Below are 26061 nucleotides of genomic sequence, written 5' to 3'. Positions count from 1 at the left end.
CCTGGAACTAGCTCAGTAGATTAGGCTGGCCTCAAATTCACAGAGATCTGCCTGCCTCTGCCTCCCAAATGCCACCATTTCCCTGCTTTTTCCTTCTTCTTTTTGAGACAGGGTCTTATATAGTACAGCTGGCCTCAAACTTGCTATGAGACTGGCCTTGAATGCCTGACCCTCCCACCCCACCTCTTACATGCTGGGATTACATGTGTGTGCTACCACTCCCAATTTTAAAATGACAAGTATTTTTAATGTGCATAGTTGGTCTCCTTATAAAAAGATTCAGCACATATCTGCTTAGTTCCTACTACTCTATTAAAAGAGGGTCCTAGTGTAACTTGGATACTACATACAACTCCTCACAACTGTTTACGTTCATTAATAATCACAGGACCTGTGCATGGTAACTTGGGACATGGTTGAAATCATTTCTAGCAGATTCTGATGCATATCAGGTCTCAACAATCTTTTGGACTACATTCTGTAGGACTAAGATTATAGGCATAAGCAACCATGCCCAGTTCTGAATACTCAAGAACTTTATACACACAAGCTCCCAAACTTCACTGGCAATGGTTAATAGAAAAGCATGAGATGCATCATGACAAAGCATATATGCAGAGTTGGGGAAAGTAGCCACGGGGCAGTGATTCAGGATAAAACAGTATATATCCACAGGACTTTGTATATCTGCTATAATTAGACCACAGATCCCAGAAGTCATAAGGAACTACATACCAGCTAACCTGAAGTTACTGCAGAAGCTAAAATTATTTTATCCTTTTTACATGAATTAATTTATATAACCATTAAAATAACCCTTTAAGATTGTTGCCATCATAAAGCATAGTAACACATGCCTTTAATCCCAGTACTTGGAGGCAAAGACAGGAAGATCTCTATGAGTTCAAGACCAGCCTGGTCTAGATAGCAGAGTTCCAGGCCAGCTATATAATGTCAAAAAACAAAAACAAAAAAACCAAAGGCTATTTTTTATTCTCTGTTTTACTGAAAAAAAAAAAAAAAAAAAAAAGAACCCAAGGTACAGGAAAAGTTAAGAAACATGGTCAAAGCCACAGCCTCACAACAGAGCCACAACAAGAGTCACAATGAGTCACAACACACAACAAGACAGTTCCTAAGCATCCCATTGTTGTGAGCTCAGAGGGTTGGGGGAAATTTTTCCCCTGGGTCTTTATAAAATCTTTAAGACATGTGTTCAGCTGTACACCAGACATTTAGCTACTCTGTTAATGCCACAGAAATCGTTGTACAACAGCAAAAAACAAGCAGGACTTATAACAATAGTTGAAAAAGATGCTTTTCACAAAATTCCCACATGAAAGGAAAAGATACCTACTTTTGACCTAAAACCACAGAGGTATTACTTTGTCTCAAGTTAGGTCTAAATACATTCTGTTTGGCTGATTTGTTGCAATGCTGCAGATCAAACCCAGGAGCCTTCTGTGTGCTTGTCAAGCACTCTGCCACTAAGCTATGCGTCCAACCACACACCAAAGATATGTTCAAAAATCCTAGTTTATGCAACCTCAACTATAAGTCCATAGCTGAAGTATTTCAAACTGATCATAAGCATTGAGCCCTCCTTGCACTCCTTCACTCCCTACAGACCTGCAAGCAACAGTGTGTTTAAATACTTTTGTCCAAGCCAAGGCTTAGAAAGAACCCCATCTCCTTCCCTTTCAAATATCACAATCACTACTCTCCTCCACCAGCAGACTAGCAGCCCTCACCTGCAATATGTGAAAACCTGCCTGAATAAGCAACAGCCCGAGGCTTCTCAAACGTTTGCAAACTCCCAATCAAAAATTACTGCTGCCCCATCAATGTGTCATATAAATGCTGGCATGTTAATTGTGTATTTATAAGACTGTTAATGGTTAGTTAATTTACCTCCCACACTATTATTGTACTTGAAATGATTTAACGTCTGCTAAGGGAGTTAACAACATGTAACAGCAGATGTGAGTTGGTTTTTTGTTGTTGTTGTTGTTGTTGCATTTACCTTTCTACACTGTACCCTGACTTGACACTGTGAGTATTAGGCATAATAACCTGATTCCCATACAGGAATCCTTAACACAGACTAACAAAAGCAGTCCCATGTATCTACCATGACACAGGGTGGTCACAAGTTAGGATAACAAAACCCTTTCATTATATACGAAGTTTCCATTCACAGAAACCAGCAGACCATCTTTTGACTATAACCAACATTCTCTGATATAGTCCACAATTTATACCTCCTAGAATTTGAAAATAATTGAAATAACTATTAAAGTTAAATGCAGTTTATTGCTTCTGAATTTCCTCTCTAACTCTCTCCAATGTAACTCTAAATTAAGCCTTCATCTGTTTTGCAGACTAGCAAAATGGCTTTTTAAAACTGTTTTATATGTCAATCCCAGTTCCCTCTCCCTCCCCTCCTCCCCTGACCCACCAACCCTGTATCCCAACCCCTTTCTGCTGCCCAGGGAGGGTGAGGCCTTCCATGTAGGATCTACAAAGTCTGTCATATCATTCAGAGCAGGGCCTAGGCCCTCCCCCAAGTGTCTAGGCTGAGAGAGTATCTCTCTACATGGAGTGGGCTCCCTAAGTCCATTTGTGTACTAGGGATGAATACTGATCCACGACCAGAGGCCCAGACCTCCAATCTGACAGCCTTGTTCAGGGGGTCTGGAACAATCCTATGCTGGTTTCCCAGCTATCAGTCTGAGGTCCATGAGCAACCTCTTATTCAGGTCAGATGTTTCTGTGGGTTTCTCCAGCCTGGTCTTGACCCCTTTGCTCATCACACCTCCCTCTCTGCAACTGGGTTCCAGAGTTCACCTCAGTGTTTTAACTGTGGGTGTCTGCTTCTGCTTCCATCAGCTACTGGATGAAGGCTCTAGGAAGGCATATAAGGTAGTCATCAATCTCATTATCAGAGAGGGACATTTAAGGTAACCCTTCGACTATTGCTAAGATTGTTAGTTGGGGTCAACCTTGTAGATCTCTGGACATTTCCCTAGTGCCAGAATTCTCTATAAACCTTTAATGGCTCTCTCTCTTTTCTTACTCTCCTCTGTTCTTCCCCTGACTAGATCTTCCTGCTCTCTCATGTCCTCCTCTCCCCTCCTTTTCTCCCCTTCTCTTTCTTCTAGATCCCTCTCCCCTCCTCCCATGCTCCCAATTAGCAAGAGATCTTGTCCCTTTCCCCTTCTCCAGGGGATCATGTATGTCTCTCTTAAGGTCCTCCTTGCTTCCTAGCTTCTCTGGCAGTGTGGATTGTAGGCTGGTACTCCTTTGTTCTATGTCTAAAATCCATATATGAGTGAGTACATATCATTTTTTTTTTTGTGACTGAATTAGCTCACACAGGATGTTTTCTTCTAGTTCCATCCATTTTCCTGCGAATTTCAAGATTCCATTGTTTTTCTCCACTGAGTAGTACTCCACTGTGTAAATGTACCACATTTTCTCCATCCACTCTTCAGTTGACGGGCATCTAGGTTGCTTCCAGTTTCTAGCTATTACAAATAATGCTGCTAAGAACATGGTTGAACAGATGTCCTTGTTGTATATATATGTGCGTACATCTTTTGGGTATATGCCTAAGAGTGGAATTGCTGGATCTTGTGGTAGACTGATTCCCATTTTCCTGAGGAATCTCCATACTGATTTCCAAAGTGGCTGTACAAGTTTGCACTCCCACCAGCAGTGGATGAGTGTTCCTCTTTCTCCACATCCTCTCCAGCATAAACTGTCATTGGTGTTTTCTATTTTAGCCATTCTGACTAAGATGGTATCTCAGAGTTGTTTTGATTTGCATTTTCCTGATGGCTAAGGATGCTGAACACTTTCGTATGCATCTTTCAGCCATTTTTGATTCCTCTATTGAGAATTCCCTATTTAGTTCTGTACCCCACTTTTTAATTGGATTATTTGGTGATTTGGTGACTAGCTTCTTGAGTTCTTTGTATATTTTGGAAATCAGCCCTCTGTCAGATGTGGGGTTGGTGAATATCTTTTCCCATTCTGTGGGCTGCCATTTTGTTTTTGTTGAATGTGTCCTATGCCTTACAAAAGCTTAACAGTTTCAGGAGGTCCCACTTATTGTCGATCTCAGTGTCTGTGGTACTGACGTTATGTTCAGGAAGCGGTCTCCTGTACCAATTCGTTTGAGGGTACCACCTGCTTTCTATTCTAAGAGGTTCAGTGTGGCTGGATTTATGTTGAGGTCTTTGACCCACTTGGATTAATGTTTTGTGCATGGCGATAGATCTATCTGCAGTCTTCTAAATGCCAGCATTCAGTTATGCCAACACCATTTGTTGAAGATACTTTCTTTTTTTCATTGTATAATTTTGGCTTCTTTGTCAAAAATCAGATGTTCGTAGGTGTGTGGGTTGATATCAGGATTTTCAATTTGATTCCATTGGTCTACCTGTCTGTATTTTTGTGCCAATACCAAGCTGTTTTCAGGACTATAGCTCTATAATAGAGCTTGAAATCAGGGATGTCTTCAGAAGTTCCCATTATTGTACAGGGTTGTTTTGGCTATCCTGGGTTTTTTGTTTTGTTTTGTTTTTCCATATAAAGTTGAGATTTCAAGGTCTGTGAAGAATTGTACTGGGATTTTGATTGGGATTGCATTGAATCTGTAGATTGCTTTTGGCAAGATTGCCATTTTTACTATGTTGATCCTACCTATCCAAGAGCATGGTCAATCTTTCCATTTTCTGGTATCTTCTTTACTTTCTTTCTTTAACGACTCAAAGTTCTTGTGATACAAGTCTTTCATTTGTTTGGTTAGCGCTACCCAAGGTATTTTATGTTGTTTGTGGCAATTGTAAAGGGTGATGTTTCTCTGATTTCTTTTTCAGCCCGTTTATCGTCTGTATATAGTAGGGCTACTTATCTTTTTGAGTTAATCTTGTATCCTGCCACTTTGCTGAAGGTGTTTATCAGCTGTAGGAGTTCCCTGGTAGAGTCTTTTGGGTCATTTATGTAAACTATCATATCATCTGCAAATAGTGAAAGTTTGACTTCTTTTCCAATTTGTATCTTTTGTTGCCTAATTGCTCTAGCTAGAACTTCAAATACAATACTAACAGAATAGATAGGAAAACAGAATCCAACCTTTTGCTACATACAAGAAACACACCTCAACTTCAAAGACAGATGGTACCTCAGAGTTAAGTGTTGGGAAAAGATTTTCCAATCAAATGGACCCAAGAAACAAGCTGGTGTAGCAATCCTAATATCTAACAAATTAGACTTTAAACTAAAATCAATCAAAAGAGATGAAGGAGATCATTTCATATTCATCACAGGAGAAATCCATGAAGATGAAGTCTCAATAATGAACATCCATGCCCCAAATACAAAGGCATCCACATTTGTAGAAGAAACATTACTGAAACTCAAATCATATATAAAACCTCACACACCTACAGTGGGAGATTTCAACACCCCACTCTCACCACTAGACAGGACCACCAGACAGAAACTTAACAAAGAAACAAAGGAACTAATAGAAGTTATGATCCAGTTGGGTTTAGCAGACATCTATAGAACATTCCATGCAAACACAAGAATATACCTTCTTCTCAGCACCACATGGAATCATCTCTAAAATCGACCACATACTTTGCAACACAACAAACCTCAACAGGTACAAAAAAACTAGAATAACCGCCTGTTATTAGCCCACCATGCTTTAAAGTTAGAATTCAACAACAACACAAATTATAGAAGACCTTCAAACTCATGAAAATTGAATAATGTGCAACTGCACGATTCCTGGGTCAAGGAAGAAATAAAAAAGAAATTAAAGACTTCCTAGAATTCAATAAAAATGAGCACATAACATACCCAAACTTATGGGACACTTTGAAAGCAGTACTAAGACTAAAATTCATAGCACTAAGCGCCCACATGAAGAAACTGGAGAATAGTCACACTAGGGAATTCACAGCACAACTGAAAGCTTAGAACAAAAAGAAGCAAACTCACCCCCACCAGGAAATAATCAAATTGAGGGCTGAAATCAAAAAAGTATAAACTAGGAAAACAATACAAAAAATCAATGTAACGAGTTGGTTCTTCGAGAAAAATCAGCAAGACAGACAAACCTTTATCCAAACTTAGCAAATGACAGAGAATGAACATGCAAACTAACAAAATCAGAAATGAAAGGGGGACATAACAATGAGGAAATCCAGAGAATCATCAGGTCATACTTTGAAAACCGGTACTCCTCAAAATTTGAAGATCTAAAGGAAATGGACAATTTTCTGGATAAATATCACTTACCAAATTAAATCAAGAACAGATAAGCAATATAAATAGACCTAAAACCCCTAATGAAATAGGAACAGTCATCAAAAGTCTCCCAACCAGGGCTGCAGAGATGGCTCAGAGGTTAAAAGCAATGGCAGCTCTTCCAGAGGTACTGAGTTCAATTCCCAGCAACCACATGGTCACTCATAACCATCTATAATGAGATTTGTTGCCCTCTTCTTGTAGGCATATATACCAGAACACTGTACACATAATAAATATTTTTTAAAAAGTCGCCAAACCAAAAAAAAAAAAAAAAAAAAAAGCCCAGGGCCAGATGGCTTCAGTGCAGAATTCTACCAGAAATTCAAAGAACAGCTAATACCAATTCTCCTCAAAGTATTCCACACAATAGAAGTAGAAGGGTCATTGCCAAACTCTTTTTATGAGGCTTCAATAACCTTGGTACCCAAGCCACACAAAGACACAACTAAGAAAGAGAACTACAGACCAATATCCCTCATGAACATTGATGCAAAAATACTCAATAAAATACTGGCAAATCGAATCCAAGAATGCATCAGAAAAAATCATCCACCGTGATCAAGTAAGCTTCATCCCAGGGATGCAGGGATGGTTCAACATACGAAAATCCATCAATGTAATCCACCATATAAACAAACTGAGAAAGAAAAATCACATGATCATCTAGCTAGATGCTGAAAAAGCTTTTGACAAAATCCAAAATCTAAAGGTCTTGGAGAGAACAGAAATAACAGGAACACACCTAAAAATAATAAAAGCAACATACAGTAAACCAACAGCCAACATCAAACTAAATGGACAGAAACTCAAGGCAATTCCTCGAAAATCAGGAACAAGACAAGGTTGTGCTTTTGAATGAGATTCATTCACTAACCATTATCTTAGATCAAGACTGGAAATCTCTAAGAGTGTACTGTCCCTCCACAGACTGATATCAACATCGGCATTCTCCCACACAAACCAAATAGGAACACAATGCAATGCATACACCAACTCCCAAATGACTATGCTTTCCAAGAAACAGTAAAGTCCTGGAAATGAAGTGGTGGCATTTTAAGGATGGCTGGGTTTTGCTTAGGCAGAAATACAAGGAGGTTAGTGACAGATGACCCATGCTGGGCTCTTCCTGTGAGCAGTACTGATCAATCATCATGTAACAGCCCGACTAGGATGCACTAACCATCTTGTTTGGTAGGGTGTTTTTGCCCCATCCTTAAATCTGGGTTTGCATTATAATTTGCATTGATCAAATGTATAAAAACTAATTGTATGAAATTTCAAATTCTTGGTATCTAGATGCCTGGCTTTGGAATATTTCCAAATTATCATCAAAAGAAAAACTGTGTGTTATACAGACATGTTCATGTCAATATGTATACTTGTATGTGCAGGTACCTGAACGTGTCTCTGTGGCAGTTAAGCGCTGGATACTGAGTGTTTACCTCAATCACTCTCCACCTTATTTTTTGAGACAGAGTCTTTCTCTGAATGTGAAGTGCAACAATTCAGCTAGATTGTCTGGCTAATGAGCTTCAGGGATCCACCTATACCCGGGATCCTAATGCTGCGATTACAAGGACACCTCATTAACCCAGACTTTATACAGCTTCTAGAGATCTGAATTCAGTCCTCATGCTTACATGGCAAGCACAGGACTTTACCAACTGAGCCACGTCCCCAGCTCCCCAAATTAGAGTGTGTGTGTGTGTGTGTGTGTGTGTGTGTGTGTGTGTGTGTGTATGTGTTTGTGTGTGTGTACACATGCCCACATGCTAAGCAAACACTTCTACAGAGCTACATTCACAGCCCCAAGAAATGTGTTGGATTTGTTTTTTTGGGTTTTTTGTTTTGTTTTGTTTTTTCAAGACAGAGTTTCACTGTGTAGTCCTGGCTGTCCTGGAACTCACTCTGTAGACCTGACAGGCTTGGAACCCAAGAGATCCTTCTGCCTCTGCCTCCAGAGTGCTGGGATTAAAGGCAGGGCTACTACCATAGCTAAGAAATTTAGTTTTAAAACTCATAAATTACATTCCATCCTATGATAAACTATACCTCTTTGTTTTAAAAGAAAAATTATATATACACCATTAGAGCAAGGTATGGCCTTAGTTTCTGCACTTGGGAGGTGGCAGCAGTAGGACCAGAAGTTCAAAGTCATCCTCAGCTACACCGAAGGTTCAAGGCTACATAAGGCAGTGTCTCAAAAATAAAACAAAAAGAACAAACAAACAAGCAAAAAGAACCACAGAGCCGGGCATTGGTGGCTCATGCCTTTAGTCCCAGCACTCTGGAGGCAGAGGCAAGCGGATCTCTGTGAGTTCAAGGCCAGCCTGGTCTACAGAGTGAGTTCCAGGACAGGCTTCAAAGCTACAGAGAAACCCTGTCTCAAAAACCTAAAATAAAATTAAAACAAACAAACAAACAAACCAAAGAACCACAGAGCTGAAAAGGTGGCTTGTAGTGAGATATTATTTATGATTTATTAAAGCTTGCCTAAGAATTCAGAAAAGCAAAGTCAGCCTCAAGCTATAGAGATCAGGCAGTGGTGACTCACATTTAATCCTAGCAGTCAGAAGTGTGGAGGTGGTGGTACACACCTTTAATCCTAGGACTCAGGATTAAGAAATAGTCGGATCTCGCTGAGTTCAAGGCCACCCAGGAATATATAAGAGTCAATCAGTCTAAAAGAGTAACCGATCACACACCTTTGATCCCAGCACTAGAGGGGTATAAAAGGTCGAAGCAGGAACTTCAATATTCAGTAGGAGATATTCATTCTCCAGTCATACTGAGGAAAGGTTACAGTCTGAGGCTTGGTGAGAGCTCATGGAGACAGGACCAGCCCATTCAGCTGAGCTAGTGGCCAGCTGCTTTGCTTTTCTGATATTCAGCTTGAAGCTTGGACCCCAATTATCAATCACTGGATATTTTATTAATTCGTGTTACAGTGACTCTCAGTGGTTAAGAGCACAAATTGCTCTTGCAGATGACCTGAGTTCCATTTCCAGCACACAGGTAGGTAGCTACAATGGCCCTAGGGATCCTCCAGTCAATTCTGGTCTTCTCTGGCACCAGCACTCCTATGCACATATTCCTACCCCACAAACGGTTCATAATTAAAATAATAAATCTTCAGAGCAAGAAAACACTACTAATATTGACAGTCCAAAAAAAATGTGCAATGCTTGTTTTTGTGGGGTTCAGTTCCCCAGAACATACAGGGGCTTTCCTAAACCCCAGTATCAATAGTACAGGCTGGGGGGGGGGGACTTTGGTGTTATTCTTTCTCAATGGACAACTTAAAGTCAAAATTCTGTCTACAGATATTCCTGATGTCAAGTACAAAGAATGCAAGCACTAATCACTGAGTGATAATTAATGTATCAACCATGAAGTTCCAAGACCAAATTAGACTACAGTATTACTCCTCCCCATTATAAAACAGCACTTTCAGGGTCCTGAAATAATGTTAAGCAACTAGCAATAGCAATCAAACTTCAGACAACCTAACCACCCATAATGCTCAAAGCTCCAAACCCAATAACAATTTCAGCGGGCACAAGAAATTTACCAGTTTGCTACAATATAGCCCTAAATTATTTTTTCTAATAGGTGTTGTGTCTCTGATATAATAGACTTGATTGGCAGTTGTAGAAATAAATAATTTTAGGTTTTACTTTTAGATCTCAGGTAAAAATGTTTATAGTGTTATCTAGAATTAAGATACAAACAATGTCAAAGCAGCTAGACAAATGTTTTCAATGTGAAATCATCGGTTAAGGACTTAAGCTGTAAGCAATACTGATCTGCCTACCAAGTACTCCCTCACATATTTTACTCATCTGACGAAGGTTACAAAGCACTTACTATGTGTCAGGACAGAGACAGATCCTAGAGAGAAAAAGAGCAGAATTGACCACTGTCCTTATGGAGCATGGGGAAGGGGAGATGGGGACACACACACACACACACACACACACACACACACACACACACACACACACACACACACACACACACACAGCAATTTCAGAAAGTCTGGCCTCTTGGCATCATCCACCCAGTTTATTGTATGGCTACCCCTTTTCTTGAGTGTAGGTGATACCTTACAGGCTACAGTCCACAGAACATGACAAAGGTATGAAAGGCACAATCCCTTGGTGACATTCTTTCACATAAGACTTCTCAGCCAAGTGAAGAGAAAAATGGTCAAACAAAGAGATTCCCAAGGGCCTCGAAGAAGCAGGGGGTGATATTGAGGACCAAGGGCTCAACACTGAAAATGTCTTGGCCATTAGCTAGAAGGAGTCATGAGGAACACATCCTACCACCAACCTAAGAAGCTCATCAACAGCTAGCACCTTCATTTCAACTCTGAAATCATGAGAAGGAACCCAACTGGAGCCTGACTCCTGCCTCTGAGAGTCCTAAGCATGAGTCTGAGATGATCTGTCATGCGGTAAACCCAACGGCTTCCACATACAGCTCTACAACCTCATTTTATTATCAGCCCTTCTGCCCTCCACCTCCTGCAACTCTCAGGAGCTCTGTGTATCTTCTGGTCTTTGGTAATGGTAGTTCCTTGTAATGAAAGGTGCTCTTCTCCAACATAGCCAATCTCTTTCTTCAATCCAACACAAGCATCTCACCTCTGAAACCTCTTCTCTGAATCCTAGGGCCCACATGGCTTTATTAGGCACTTTATTTCTGCCTTCATTAGTTATCTGGAGTAACGTCATTTCTAAGGAACTATCTGCTCCAAACTGTTTGATCCAATTCTTGATTCAGTAAGGTAGTTATTTTATGAAGGTATGAATCTTCCTCTTCTTAACTCACTTGCTGAAGACTCAACAGTGGCAATGGGATGGCTGCTACTAACATGTGGATGAACACTAAAAATAGTGCAAATCATGTCACAGTGCACAGGAAAACACCCTCAACAAAGAACTGTACTATCAAAACATCAGTATCAACAATGCTGAGGCTAAGAATACTTAATATGTGACCTGAAAAGACATGGTCATTTCTAATTCCCTCAGAATCGTTTCTGACTAAACCAAAGAACTTTGTTACTAAAATTTATACTCAAAACTTCTGCAATCTAAACAATTCCTACCACTTACTTTAGTACCTATTACAAACTCCTACCATCTGTGTCCTGATAGTTTAATGTACTAGGGAGACCTAAAGCTCAAATCACTGCTATAAAAACACACTGTAAGTCAAGCACAATGGTACACCCCTTTAATTTGAACACTAGGGAGATAGAGTCAGATAGATTTCTCTATGAGTTCAAGGCCAACTCTGGTCTATATAAAGAGTTCCAGGACAGCCAAGGCTACACAGTAAGACAATGTCTCAAAACAAAACCAACAACAAAAAAATTAAACCAGAGCTGGGTATGTCAATCAGTTGGTGAGTGCTCACTTTAATGCATGAAATGCTGGGTTTGATCCTCACACTGCATAAATCAAACATAGTAGTGCATGATTATAATCACTGCGCTTGGGAGGTGAATGCCAGAGGATCAGAAGTTCAAGGTCATCATTGGCACACAACAAGTTCTCAGTACTTGGACTACAGGAAACCATTATAATAAAAACAAACAAACAAAAATCACAAGTTGCATTTCCTCATCCTTATTCTATAAAGCCTGTCTGCCTGGTTGGGAAGATGGCTCAGGTGATAAAATAATAGCCATGTGTTGGGGAATATTATTTTAAGGTGTGTTATTTTTTGTTTATGTTGCATTTGTTTAGCCCTGTGAAGCTGTGTTACTGTGCCTGTCTAAAACACCTGATGGTCTAATAAAAAGCTGAACAGCCAATAGTGAGGTAGGAGAGATGAACAGGAGGGGCTGGCAGGAAGAGAGGAGAAATATGAGGAGAAATCTGGGGACGAGAGAGGAAGGAGGACTTCAGGGGCCACACAGCCACATAGCCACACAGCCAGACTTGGAGTAAGAAGGAAAGAAAAGGTATACAGGAATAGAGAAAGATAAAAGCCCGAGGCCAAAGATAGATGGGATAATTTAAGAAAAGCTGGCAAGAAACATGCCTACTAAGGCCAGGCATTCATAACTAAGAATAAGCCTCTGTGTTTAACCTATTTGGGAGCAGGGTGGTGGGGCACCAAAAAGCCAAAAGAGTAAAAATATATATCTATGCAAGAATGAGGACCTAGGAGCATGCCTGTAATCTCAGCACTAGGAGGTATTGGGGGGGGGGGGATCATGAGGATTTCCAGGGACTGCTGGTCTGCCAGTATAATCAAATCTGTGAGCTCCAGGTTCATCTAAAGGCTATTTCAGTGTTTCTCAACCTTCCTAATGCTGCAGCCCTTTGATACAGCTCTTCATGTTGTGATGACCCCCAACCATAAAATTATTTTCATTGCTACTTCATAACTGTAATTTTGCTACTGTTATGAACTGTAAATATGTGTGTTTTCCAATGGTCTTAGGTGACTTCTATGAAAGGGCTGTTTGACCCCAAAGGGGGTTTCAATCCACAGGCTAAGAACCACCACTTTATCTCAAATAAGAAAGCACCCAACATTATCCACATACAAGTGAATATCTTTAAATACACACACAATTTTTTTTGTTTTTAAAGCCTGCCTGCCTTTCTTTACTTGGGTACCTCCTACTCATTGTTCAAAAATCCAGCTTCATGGTCAATTCGTTCAGGAACCTCCGAATGAATCCCAGGTTAGCTGTTCCTTTGTATTTCCACTGCATTATATGGCCTGTCTACCTCTAAGTAATGGATGCACTTAGTAACTAATAGTTACTAAGTACTAGACATTCGGTAACTAAGCACTGTAGGCCAACATCTGCCAGGCACTCCTATAGACACACAACAAACACATAGAGTGTGTATACACCTACACTCCTACCTTCATGAACTCATATTTTAATGAGGTCAGCAAACAAAGAATGTGCACTATGGCAGCTAGAAGCAGTGGTGGAGCAAAACAATGGGAGAACAAGCCACACTAGATGGAGTACTGGGCGGCATATGCAAACAAAATAGCACAGGAATGGATCATTGCAGTGTTTCTGACTTACCACCTAAAGCAAGACAGGAAAAGCCATGTGCATGTGAACATTTGAGGAAAAAGAGCTGCCAAGCTAAGAAGTCCTGCAAGGGGAACAAGTAGCATCGGGGGAAGAGCTGCAAAGTAGGGCAAATCTTTACAGATACTCCAAGAGAAATGAGGAGTCAATAGAGGACTACTGTAGATGGAGTTTCTGTCCTGCCCCATCCTGCTGCCCTTCAGTCCCAAATAAACACAGAGAGGCTTATACTAATTATAAACTGTTTGGCCAATGACTCAGGCTTCTTATTGACTAGCTCTCTCTTAATTATTAACCCATTTCTATTAAACTATGTATTGCCACAAAGCTGTGGCTTACCCGTAATGTTCTGGCATGTTACTCCTTCAGTGGCTACATGGTGTCTCTCTGGAGGCCCCTCTCTTCATTCCTCTTCCCAGCCTTCTCTTAGTCTGGTAGCCCTGCCTATATTTCCTGCCTGTCTACATCCTGCCTATCCATTGGCTGGAACAGCTTTATTTATCAAACAATCAAAGAAACATATATTCACAGCATACAAAAGGGCAAATGTGTGGCAAAAAAAGATTTTGAAAAGAGCAGCATGACAGGATCATTACACATTTAAATGATCTCTCTGGGACCAGCAACGTGGCTTAGCAAGCAAAAGCAATTGCCACCAAAACTGACTACCTGAGTTCAATCTGAAGACTGACATGGTTGAAAGAGGTAACTCACTCTGGTCATCCTCTGACCTCCATACACTGTGGCATGTATGAACCACAGAGGAAATCTGAATTCCATCTCCCCAACTATCACAGCCCTAACTATTTGGTTTGGATGAGGCACTTCTCTTGTTCACAAAATTATGACATAGATTCTACTATTACCCATGTTTCACAGATCCATAAAAACACAAACTTGCTAAAAGCCACACAAGTAAGAGGTGGGGCCATGATAAAACCCAGGCAGGCTGGCTACAGCAATCTACCCTGAAACCACACTCTTGAACCCACTGTGCACACTCATCTATGTAAGGGTACAACATCTGTGCTTCCCACCACATGCTGGGAATCGTCGTAACAAGTGTTCAGCTGCAGTCCTTATCTATAAAGGGCGATTCAAACATCAGAGAAAATACAAGACTATAAATGCTCACCAGAAAGCAAAAGAGCCACACAGGAATATTCCAATGGTATGGTACAGAATCACTACGAATAGATAGCTAAATGAAACTGGCTGCTCAGACAAGACTTCTCAAGACATAAGTGTGGCAAAAACAATGAAAGTCGTCACTTTTCTACCTGAAGAGCAGTTGCAAAAGAGCTAACACTGCTTTGTAATACTGGCCCCTTGATCAGAAAGTTTACAATAAAATCCCCCTTTGGTTCTTCAAATTAACATCAGGCCATCGATGAGTTGAGTTGGTGTAGAATCAAAGACAGCATCCTTGCAGTCAGACATGTCAAGGGAAAAGGGGGAGGAGGGGACAGGACTGAGAATGTCAGCAGGAGGCATTCTGAGGCTGATATCAATCAAGCATAAAGTTACCTGGATCCAAATCTGGACATGGTATTCACTATAGGGCCTGTGGAGAGTAGCAAATTCTGTATCTATTTCCTCATCTGGAAATGGGAATCGTTTTGATGGCTACTCAGAACTGTAAAGACTGACTGAATGAATATTATGTACTTGTGATACTACCTGGTCCATGGCAGGCACTACCAAGATGCCTACTACTACTGTTACTATTATTCCCTGGTCTATTATGAATCTGCAATGATGAGAAAGAAGTTGGATGGTTAGAAGACAGGCCAAGCAAACTTCAATACAGCCTGGTACTGAAGCAATGGACAAGACAGAAGACGCTGTGAAGCTGTGACAACAGCCCAAGGAGGAGAGGATGAAGTCTCAAGTGAAGCCATAAGATGCTTTCATAAACTCAAGAACTATTCCAGAGAGAAAAAGCAGGAGAACTTGGTGATTGAGTGAATGTGGAGGAGAACATTTACACTGCCAACAATGAAACACAGGCTGCTGAAATGGCTTAGCAGGTAAAGATGCTTGCTGTCAAGACTATCTGAGTCTGATCCCCAGAGCCCACACAGTGTTAGGAAGAACAAACTCTTGTAAATTGTTTTCTGACCTCTATATATGTGACACACAAATAAATGGTTTGGGGTTTTTTTTTGGGGGGGGTTGTTTTGTTTTTTTAAGAGTTCTAACAGCAACAGGTTAGCAGGTAGAGGTGGTGGTGTAGATAATGAGTTAATTTCAGATACATAAACTTGAGTACGGATTACCCAAAAAGACCAGCAAGACCCAAAATTATACTTGTGATACTAGTTCTTTGGAGGCAGAGGTAGGAAGGTCACATGTTTGAGACCAACTTGAGCTATATAGCTAAACCACTGAGGGGAGGGGAGTGACATACCTTTAGCGCTCGAGAAAAATCTGAGTAAATCTGGAAAACATCAACATATGTGTGACAGATGAAGCCATAGGTGTAAGCACCTGACCAGGGAATGTGTATGACAAGAAAGCCCAAGAAAGATAGTTTAAAGATAGTCTCACAAGCATGAAGCTGAAGGGGGATGTCCTTCTGTATGCTGTGAATATATGTTTCTCTTATTGTTTGATGAATAAATGCTGACTGGCCAGTAGCCAGGCAGGAAGTATAGGTGAGGATACCAGACTAGGAAAACACTGGGAAGAAAAGAGGCAGGAAGCAGTCTCAAGAGAGAGATGCCATATAGCCACTGAAGGAGTAACATGTCAGAACATTATAGGTAAGCCACAGCCTTGTGGCAATACATAGTCTAATAGAAACGGGTTAATAATTAAGAGAGAGCTAGCCAATAAGAAGCCTGAGTCATCAGCCAAACAGCTTATAATTAATATGAGTCTTTGTGTGTTTATTTGGGACTGAAGGGCAGCAGGACGGGGAAGGACAGAAACTCTGTCTATATGAAGCCCTACAAAGAAAACCCAGCAGCACATCTGACTTTCAAGGAGAACATCCATGTCCATGTGCAGAAGTATCAGCATTCTGGCCTAAGAAGCCACAGACAGATAACAAACCTCCTCTGTCAGCAGCCCTTGGGAGAAATTTGGTTTAAAATAAGCAAGATAACAAGAAGAAACAAGAAAGCCAAAGTGTCACCAAGAAAACACAAAGGTTGTGCACAGGATCCAACCAAGTAGCTGAGAAACAGTGCAGTTTCTCTGGGCCTCAGCACCTTCCAGTCTCACAAAGCTGCTGCTCAACTATAGAGCCCCAAACAAACATTCAAATGTTCATATCCTTCTCAGCTCACTTGAAAGAAAATTCGCTGCTAGTGTGTTTTCTTGGGATTAAAATGGAAATAAGAGTTGGGTCTTATATCTATGACACACTTACACATATATTCTCAAATGTGCATAAAATTACAAAGAACAGACTGTCAAATCAGGAGTCTTCACTCCTTCTTTTCCATGTATCCCAAAGGCATTTTCTTTAAGATTTATTTATTTATTATGAATACAAGATTCTACCTCCATGTATGCTTGCAGGCCAGAAAAAGGCCCCAGATCTCATTATAGATGGTTGTGAGCCACCACAGGGTTCCTGGGAATTGAACTCAAGATCTCTGGAAGAGCAGTTCGTTCTCTTAACCTCTGAGCCACCTCTCCAGCAAATTCCAAAGGCATTTAATCAGAATCCTGTGCATTCTAGCTCTTCTCTCTCATGAATTCATCCATTTCTCTTTATTTCAATAACCTAAACAAGCCACTAGCTCTCACCTAAACTATTACAATTGCTTCCTAACTTATCCTAAAATCCTTCACTGACTTCCCAAAGTCCTCCATAACTCTAAACCTTGCCTACCAAGCAGCCTCACTCCCCACTCATCCCTTAGTGCTTTCTAATCCATCCACACAGAGCTTTGTTCTCACCCAACCTGCAACAGAAACCTCTCTGGAAAATTTTTGCCTCACCTGGCTTCTTTACCCTTCTGAGTTGTGTTTGGAACAGACCTTTAATCTCAGCAACTGGAAGAGGCAGGTGGATCTCTGTGAGTTCAAGGCCAGCCTAGTCTACACAGTGAACTCCAGGCCAGCCAGAGATACATAGAAAGACCCTATGTATCCTTTTCTGAAAAAGGGTAAGGCAGCAGCTAAACTACTGCTTAGAGCAGTGGTTCTCAACCCTTTGGGGGTTGATCAACCCTGTCACAGTGGTCTCCTATGACCACCAGACAACACAGCTATTTACATTACAACTCATAACAGTAGCAAAATTACAGTTATGAAGTAGCAACAAAAATAATTTTATGGTTGGGGGCCATCAAAACATTAAAGGGTTGAGAAGCACTGACTTAGAGGAAGAGGTTCTGAACTAGAAAGGTAGGGAAGGCACCTATGAAGGCACTAAACTGAGAAAGTAAGTAATGGCCCCTGGCCCCTGAAAAGAATGTTAGGCATACTGCATAGTCCAAATGTCAAGATACGTTTACTAGGAAATACTTCCCCCTGAAAAGAATGTTAGGCATACTGCATAGTCCAAATGTCAAGATACGTTTACTAGGAAATACTTCAAATTCCGGAAGAACTCAGGCCAAAGAGTGCTTAAGAAAATGTTCCCAAGCTGGGCAGTGGTGGTGCATGCCTTTAATCACAGCACTTGAGAGGCAGGGGCAGGCAGATCTCTGTGAGTTCGAGGCCAGCCTGGTCTACACAGCAAGTGCCAGGACAGGCTCCAAAACTACACAGAGAAACCCTGTCTCAAAAAACAAATACAAAAACAAAAACAAGAGAAAAAAAAAAAAAGAAAGAAAAAGAAGCAAAGAAGCAAAGAAAAAAAAGAAAAAGAAAAAGAAAGTGCCCCCAGCAAAGACCAAGGGACAGAAGGTACAAGTGAAACATAGCCTGGCTCATGACTAAGGAAGTGGATATACTTATTCTCAAGTCACCGAGCAAGCTTCAGTTTCTCAAGTACAAATAAAGTAGTGAATCATTTCAATATAACTAAAGTAATACACTTTGCCTAGTGTAGGGCACATATATCTGTCACACCTCACACAGATTCTGCATTTTGGACTTTAGACCAACAATCGGAATTCTTACCATGTTTTTGCTGCCTCTGGTAATAGAAGTTCTATCAATTCAGAATTTTCACAATCTCTTTGTGGCTGTGGCCATTCTTTAGTTCTGTTCATCCCTTAGCTCAGCAACTTCAGTGAGTTATCAAAGCTTCATTAGCTTGTAAACAAACTGTTTCTCAGATAAACCCAACTGCTCCACACAAGGATCTTAAGCAAATAAATAAGTACAAAACAGGCAGAGACTATAAATTAGGGCAGACAAATCTGTATCTAGCCCCACACCGGTAAAGAGCATTCTATCAATATAGTGAAATGCTAATCTCCTAATTAACAACCTAATTAGGTAATTATGGCTTTGCAGAGGGATGCCGAAATGAAATATGACAACATGGTCACCTCTTTATATGGCACCTGTGGGCTTTTTCAGCTGTCATCCTGAAGAGAGGAGTATCAATTTGAGCAGATGACAAAGTGCTGTCATTTTTCATTCTGATAATACACAGAATGCTTTGGACAGAGCAGTTTACAAAGGAAACAACTTGCCTGGTATTTTCCTAATTTAAATATGCTCACACATGTACAGGAAAATTACCATGCCCAGTTAAAAAGCCCACCTAACTGACCATAATGTTTAATGTGCATGCTGAAATACATAATGGAAGAGTCTAAGGTAACAATTCATCATGTCATTTTAATATTCATACTTTACTGACACTAGAAAAATTAATATCTAAATAAAATTTTGCCTTCAATTTTTTTCTGACAAAATAAAAAAGACGGATTTGCTCTTGTGAAAGTAAATTAAAATGGAGACCATCCTGAGTAGAAAAAGTCAATTAGACCACACAGGTAACTTTAATCTTGCCTGATTTTTTAACATAAGCAAAACTTACTTGATCTATTTCTTATAAATGCTTGCTTACATTACAGCAAAACAGAACCTAAGCTCAGCCAATCAACTATAGCTTCATGTAACTTGTAATTCTGTAGCTAGGGAATCCTCAACTGAGGAGATCAAACACGGCCAACTGTACAACCCAAAGCAAATATATTCTTTGCTTTTCTTCACTCTTACTATAAAAAAATCACTCTTGCCTCCCTAATGTTACTCAGCAGATCAACTTATTTAACCAATCCAAAAACAGCATACTGAAACTTGTCTCAATAGCACACAGCAGCCATGTATGCTACGTAATTCACAAAGTACAACCAAAATTATGGTGACTAATCTCAGGTTACAAATGTAAAAAATTTATTCATTCATAACTTACCACCTAGTATCCATCCTTAATGTCCTGTATTCCTGCATGTCAGACCCTACATCACTCTAGAAGCACTGAAGTTCATACAAGGTACTAACACAGTCTCTTTAGTTCTCACAAGGACTATAGGCTGGCATCCCTAATACCCCTCTGCAGACTGTCTAGGTCATACAGCCAGTGATGGACAGCCAGTATAAAATCCAAGTGGGTATGCTTTCAAGGCTTTGCTCCACACTGTTTCTATACTCAAGTTACACTGTTAAATATCCTGAAAGTCAGCAACTGAAGTTCAAAGGGCTGGAGAGATGACTCAGAAGTTCAGAGTACTGGGATTCATTCTCAGCACCCACAAGGCAGCTCAAAACTGCGTTTAACCCCAGTTGCAGGGGATCCAATGCCCTCTTCCAGTCCCTAAGGGAACTAAATCTATTTAATACGCAACATATACATGCAGGTAAAATATGCACATGAAATAAGAAGTTCACCTTTAAAAAGAGCTACAAAGCAAACACATTCTTTCAAATGATTTCCTACCAACTCCCTGCTGAAGCAGCACTTACTTATAGCACAGTACCTTAAAACAAGGCAGGGTATGGGGACATTGCTAAATAATGTCATTTTTTTGAAGCTACATACCTTCATACTACTTATCTGTACCAATAACAAGCATATTCATGAAAACATGCTGGAGTGTGGGGTATTATGAACCTAACATTACACACATTTAGGGGGGAATCTGACATAACACTCAATTAATTTTACAAGAAGTCACAATATTCCCAGTAGTGACACTTTTTGCAAAATTTCAGGTTTGTTTTTTTAAGTGGTTTCCCTCCATTCTCTCATTTCTAGCTTCCTAAAATTATATTCTCCTTTCAGTCCAAATTTTGTGTTTCCTTTCTTAAATCTACTTCCCTGATACACTAGACTGCTGCCAAGTAGAGTTAATAAATTCTAAATGACTGCTCTGGATTTATTTTCTTCATTTTTATGTTCCATATTATTTCTTTATACAATAGAGTATGAATGAAAACAAGAATCCAACAGACCAATATTTCTTCAATTTTCATCTGGTAAAAGAGGGGAATTAAAATAAAAATAAATTAAACTCTTGGGCTGGGAACTCCCTGACTGTATTTCTCTTACTCTGCTGGTGACTCTCTGTCTCCTTTCAATCTTGTATATGACAGTCAACAAAGCACTGTATACCGGAGGGGAGCCCTGGCCACCAAGGTCCCCTGGAGGAAATAACAGAGAATACAAAGCAGGGCCTGGACTACCATACAGAGAAGGGACAGCACCACAGTCTCAACTCGGGTCTGACAGGACCCTGAGGTGTAACTTAAAACATAGCAATTCCTGAAAAGACTTCAACAAGACTTGAATTTTACTATTCACCATCCAGAAAGGAAAAAGACCCAAGGAGCTGAAAATGACTTGCCCAAATTTCAAAGACGGTGCCCAGTGAAGCCTATGCCTTAGGTGAGTCCCTCTCAGACTAAGGCACTTTCGACAAAACTGCTTCTCTGGCTGCCAATTTTTTCATCTCAAGAAGTTCTGACTGCTCCCCTGTGTAACCCCACCTGCTTACTTTAAAGGATTATGAGGGCGACAGAAACATGGTATGCAAAAAATTACCAAAGGTGAGCCAGGCGGTGGTGGCGCACGCCTTTAATCCCAGCACTCGGGAGGCAGAGGCAGGAAGATCTCTGTGAGTTTGAGACCAGCCTGGTCTACAAGAGCTAGTTTCAGGACAGCCTCCAAAGCCACAGGGAAACCCTGTCTCGAGAAAAAACAAACAAAAAAAAATTACTGAAGGAACAAACCACTTCACGGTACTATGAAGAAGGCCAAAGGAAGGACCAATCTGATGGCATTTACAGTGAGTGCATCAAGCACCAAATCCAAGTACCACAAGGTCCCCTCACCCAAACCTCATTCCTTTGAAATTTAGCCTGACATGAGAAAACCATCCACTGGCCACTCTGTAAATTGGATTGGCAAGAACCAAAATACTCCTCTCTAGCAATTTCCCAGACTTCTGTGCTTCCTGATGCACCAACTTCTAAGACAAGGGTTCTGGAAACACAAGGTCAGGGCACTTCATGTGGCAACCTGACATCTGGCTGCATCCTTAACAGTTAGGCCTAAATATTGTTATAACCTATTTCTAAAAAATTCTTGTAAACCCACTGAACTGAACAGTTTCCAAAGTCTTCAGTTGAGTCAACAAGCAAAATACACCCCCACCCCCCAAAAAAAAACAACCAAACACCACCCCTCCCCCACCCCACCAAGAAGTTATCTTTTCCATGCCCTAGTTCCCTCATGGGTGATGCTCACACCTTCCCACACAGGGGCAGATGTGAAACAGTTTTAGGGACAGTGTCATACACTGTAAGCACTCACTGGCTACCATTATCAGTATTCCTTCCTGTGGGCCCTGTGGGCCCTGTGGAAGCAGGGCACCCTGTGGCAGCACGTACAGAACATGCCTACTTCATCTGCACCCACTACTCCCCAACTGGAATGTCAATGACCTCAAAGTGGGGGCCTAGCTTTATTCCCAGTGGCATCCAGAGCCTAACATTTTGCCTGGAAATGCTGAATGAATCACACACGCTCTAAGTCTATATCACTGGCAAATTAGACTGGAAACTGAAACTGATCTCGATTGTCTGGCATTTGTGCTCTGAGTCTAGCCCTTCCTCTTTACCTCTCAAACGTCGATGCCTGCTAAAAGCAGCAATGGCAATATCCTAGTGATACACCTGCAACTTTTTGTAATTTGATTTGAATAAGATTTCATGGGACACTGACTTCCAATAAACTCTTTACAGTTGAGAAACACTTGCAATGACTTGGCTTTATTTGGACTAGAAACCCACTCACCCTCTAAGACCATGTCCCAGAGATCTTGTAGCTATCATTAGATGGACCTGACTATTTGCAGACTGAGAATGCTGGGGGCAAGAGTGTTTTCAGATTTCTGAGTTTGGGAGCACTTTCACAGACTTCACTGGATGAGTATCACTAACTTTGAAAGCACCAAATCTGAAATTCTGCTTAGAAAGCTCAGCTTAGGGAGTTGGGGTTCTACAAGGTTTTTTCTTTACCTTTTTTGGGTTTTTGTTGTTGTTGTTGTTTGAAAGAGGGTCTTTCTGTAGTCTTGGTTGTTCTGGAACTCAGGCTGTAGACCTGAGTTCAGGCTGGCTTCAAACTCACTAAGATCCACCTGCCTCTGCCTCCTGAGTGCTAGAATTAAAGGCATGTGCTACCGAAGCCTGCTGGCAAACGTGTGTGTGCGCGCTGCCTGCATGTATGCCTGCACACCAGAAGAGGGCGTCAGATCCCATTATGGATGGTTGTGAGCCACTATGTGGTTGCTGGGAATTAAACGCAGGACTTCTGGAAGAGCAGCCAATGTAACTATAAAGGCATTTTTTACATTTATTTTTTAACCTATGTACATGAGTGTTTGTGTGCATATATGTTGTACACCACATGCCTACCTGGTGCCCACAGAGGTCAAAACATGGCATCAGATCCTCTGGAACTAGAGTTACAGATAATTGTGAGCCACTATACAGGTGCTGGGAACTGAACCCAGGTACTCTGGAAGAGCTTCCCATGCTCTTAGCCACTGAAATATCTATCCAGTACAACATGTCTTTTTTTAAAATGGGGTTTCACTGATGCTCAGGCTGGCCTCAAAGCATCTGTGCAAGTTCTCTGCTGCCTCAAAGTACCAGCTGCCAAGCAGTTGGCCTGCACCACAATGCCAGGCCTTGTATAGAGGAGTTTCTGTATTGTCCATTTCAGCGTTCTTATTTTCTCATTCATATACTTGCAATATATACTTGCAAAGAGTGCCATGGTGAGAAAAAAGGCAAGACCTGGCTCTGTCTCATACCAGCTGTGCAACTATCCTGTACTTCCCGCCCATAAATTTTAGTTTAATAAATTATGTGAGGAAAAGTAAAGTTCAGTTTGCCTCACATTATGCTCACTCACGTGATCAAATGTCACTTCCCAAAAGCTAGCACTGTGTCCTACTTCATTTCCATCTCAGAGAAACCCTCTTACATGGCCCCTGTCACTTCAATGGAGTGACTGATTCCTCGCACAGTAACAACTCCCTGAACACCGTGACTAAGTCCTATTAAACTACACTACAGTGCCTGACCTAAATCCACGCACAATAAATGCTTGCTACATCAAATGACTGTAAATAACAAGTGTTTATGGGATTCTAGGTAAGAAACCATTTCCAGGGCTGGAGAAACAACAACAGTTCAGCAGTTAGGAGTCAGGACTGCTCTTGTGGAGGACCCAAGTTGGGTAACCAGCAACATGCAGCCCATAAGTAACAGTGGCTCCAGCTCTAGGACATCTGACACCCTCTTCTGTTGCTCTGACCACTGAGGGCAATGCTCTCACACATACACAAATCCTGCATGGGCACACATATTAAAAAAATAATTCTTGCCAGGCATTGGTGGCGCATGTGTTTAATCCCAGCACAAAGGCAGAGGATCTCTGTGAGTTCGAGACCAGCCTGGTCTACAAGAGCTAGTTCCAGGACAGCCTCCAAAGCCACAGAGAAACCCTGTCTCGAAAAACCAATAATAATAATAATTCTTAAGAAAAAAGGAAAGAAAGAAATCATTAGAAGCTAGATTGCCCCTAATAGGTTAAGTGAGACCACCTTCAGGTGAACCATGGGAAGCATTATGAATGTGTTAGAAGCCAAAAACCAGAAAGCTTCTAGGTGGAGTGGAGTCATTCTTTTTTTAAGTATTTGAGAACAAATCAAAACTGATTTGAGATCTTACTTATCCAGAGGGAAGGTCTATAATGGAAACTTTTATAAGCTTAACTGTAAAAAGCTAGCCAGGAGCCACAGGCACATAGAGGCTATGCAGGCACTATACACATTAGTAGATGTGAGCACCCAGCTGAATAGGACAGGGACACCTGGTATGCCCCCCACCTGAGACTCCAGTTAAGTTTGAGGGGGTCTAAGCTGAAGAAGATGGGGACAATTATCACTGAGCGAGTACTTTCACTGCAGCTTGGGTGGCCTAAAACCACGGGAATAATGCACTTTATTTCTGCTCTGGAGGGTGCTCACAAGAGGGGGCCACCCCGTCTGTTGGTCAGGTGAATGCGGACCTTTTAACTGAAGTGTCTGTTCACCTCACTGTTCATGCCTGAGAAGGTTTTGAACTTGGTTGTTGGGGGGGGGGCGGGGGGAGCTATAACAAACATGATGCTTTGCACGGAGTTGGGGACAGTGACAGTTTCAAATATTGGCAATCATCCAAAGGAAGTGTAACAAATTTCGAGGTCCCTGGTTGGTCTTATAGTTTCTGATTCGTGTTATACACTTCTTTAAACTCTATTCTTTTCTTCTCCCCACCCCCACCCCCCAGCTTTACCGCTCCTCGCCACTCCCATAAACAGAAAAACCCGGAATCCAAGTTCCCAGCAGCACGCCAGATAGGAAAACAATCTGAAGGACTGTTTCTGGACTGTCCGGGCAATACTCTGAAAACTGATTTCACAGAGTGGAGCTGGGGCACCGGACCTTGTCGAGTTCGGGACCTGAAACCGCTGGAGCCACGTACGCTCCCGCTCCCGCCCCCACACCCCCAGGTCCACAGCCTCTCCTCACCTAAGTCACACACCCAGCTGTCAGGTTCGCACGCTCCCAGGCCACCGAGCACGGCCCGGGCGGGCGGTCGCGGGGCAGCGCGGGCAGCGGGGTGCTGAGGGACCACAGGGTCCCGCGGGCGAGGGGCGGCGGGCGGCGGCTAGGGCAACCTTTACCTGAAGCCGCTTCCACACTCCCCTGAGGGAGGCCCGGCTTTCCCACGCCCCCCGGCCCCTGCACCGAACCCTGCGCCCACGAAGTCCTCGGGGACCAGCGCTTCTACCGGCCGGCTCGACTGCCGCTCCCCAAACTCGCCCTCATGACCCCGCCGTTCCCCGCCGCCGCCGCCGGCCGGCAACACCAGCCCTGTTACCCGGAGCCGCGCCACGACCCGGAACCGCACCCGGCGTACCGGAAGTCCCCGGTCGGGAAAGGGCCTCTGGCTGGGGACGCAGTGCGCAAGTCCCAGAGCCAAGAGCCAAAGCCTCCGGGGGGGCGGGGCCTGGCGGAAGGCTGGCGCACGCGCGCTGCGCTCAGGCCGATCTGGAAGCATTCTTGGTTTTACAGGCAGCAGTCATCACCTTAACCTCCACTGGGAACAGTCCTCGGTTTAACCTTCATGTCAGAAAGAAGAGTTCACTGCCGTTATTATTTGTTAGATGGACATGGTGTCAAACT

At 41.9% G+C, this 26061-nt stretch overlaps 1 protein-coding gene across 1 annotated transcript in view; it reads right to left on the bottom strand.

Moving 5' to 3' along the window:
* Mapkap1 (MAPK associated protein 1) overlaps positions 1 to 25779 on the bottom strand; it is a 218143-nt gene extending 192364 nt beyond the window's left edge. Inside the window, exon 1 of the mRNA XM_027423729.2 lies at positions 25405 to 25779. The gene's annotated coding sequence lies outside the window, so the exon portion shown is untranslated. The remainder of the gene's footprint in view (positions 1 to 25404) is intronic.
* Positions 25780 to 26061: the final 282 nt, after the last annotated feature.

This window comes from Cricetulus griseus, chromosome 6, assembly GCF_003668045.3.
Source record: "Cricetulus griseus strain 17A/GY chromosome 6, alternate assembly CriGri-PICRH-1.0, whole genome shotgun sequence".
Lineage (NCBI taxonomy): Eukaryota > Metazoa > Chordata > Mammalia > Rodentia > Cricetidae > Cricetulus > Cricetulus griseus.
The sequence above is the reverse complement of the archived record's forward strand: the minus strand, read 5'-3'. Positions and strand labels throughout refer to the sequence as shown.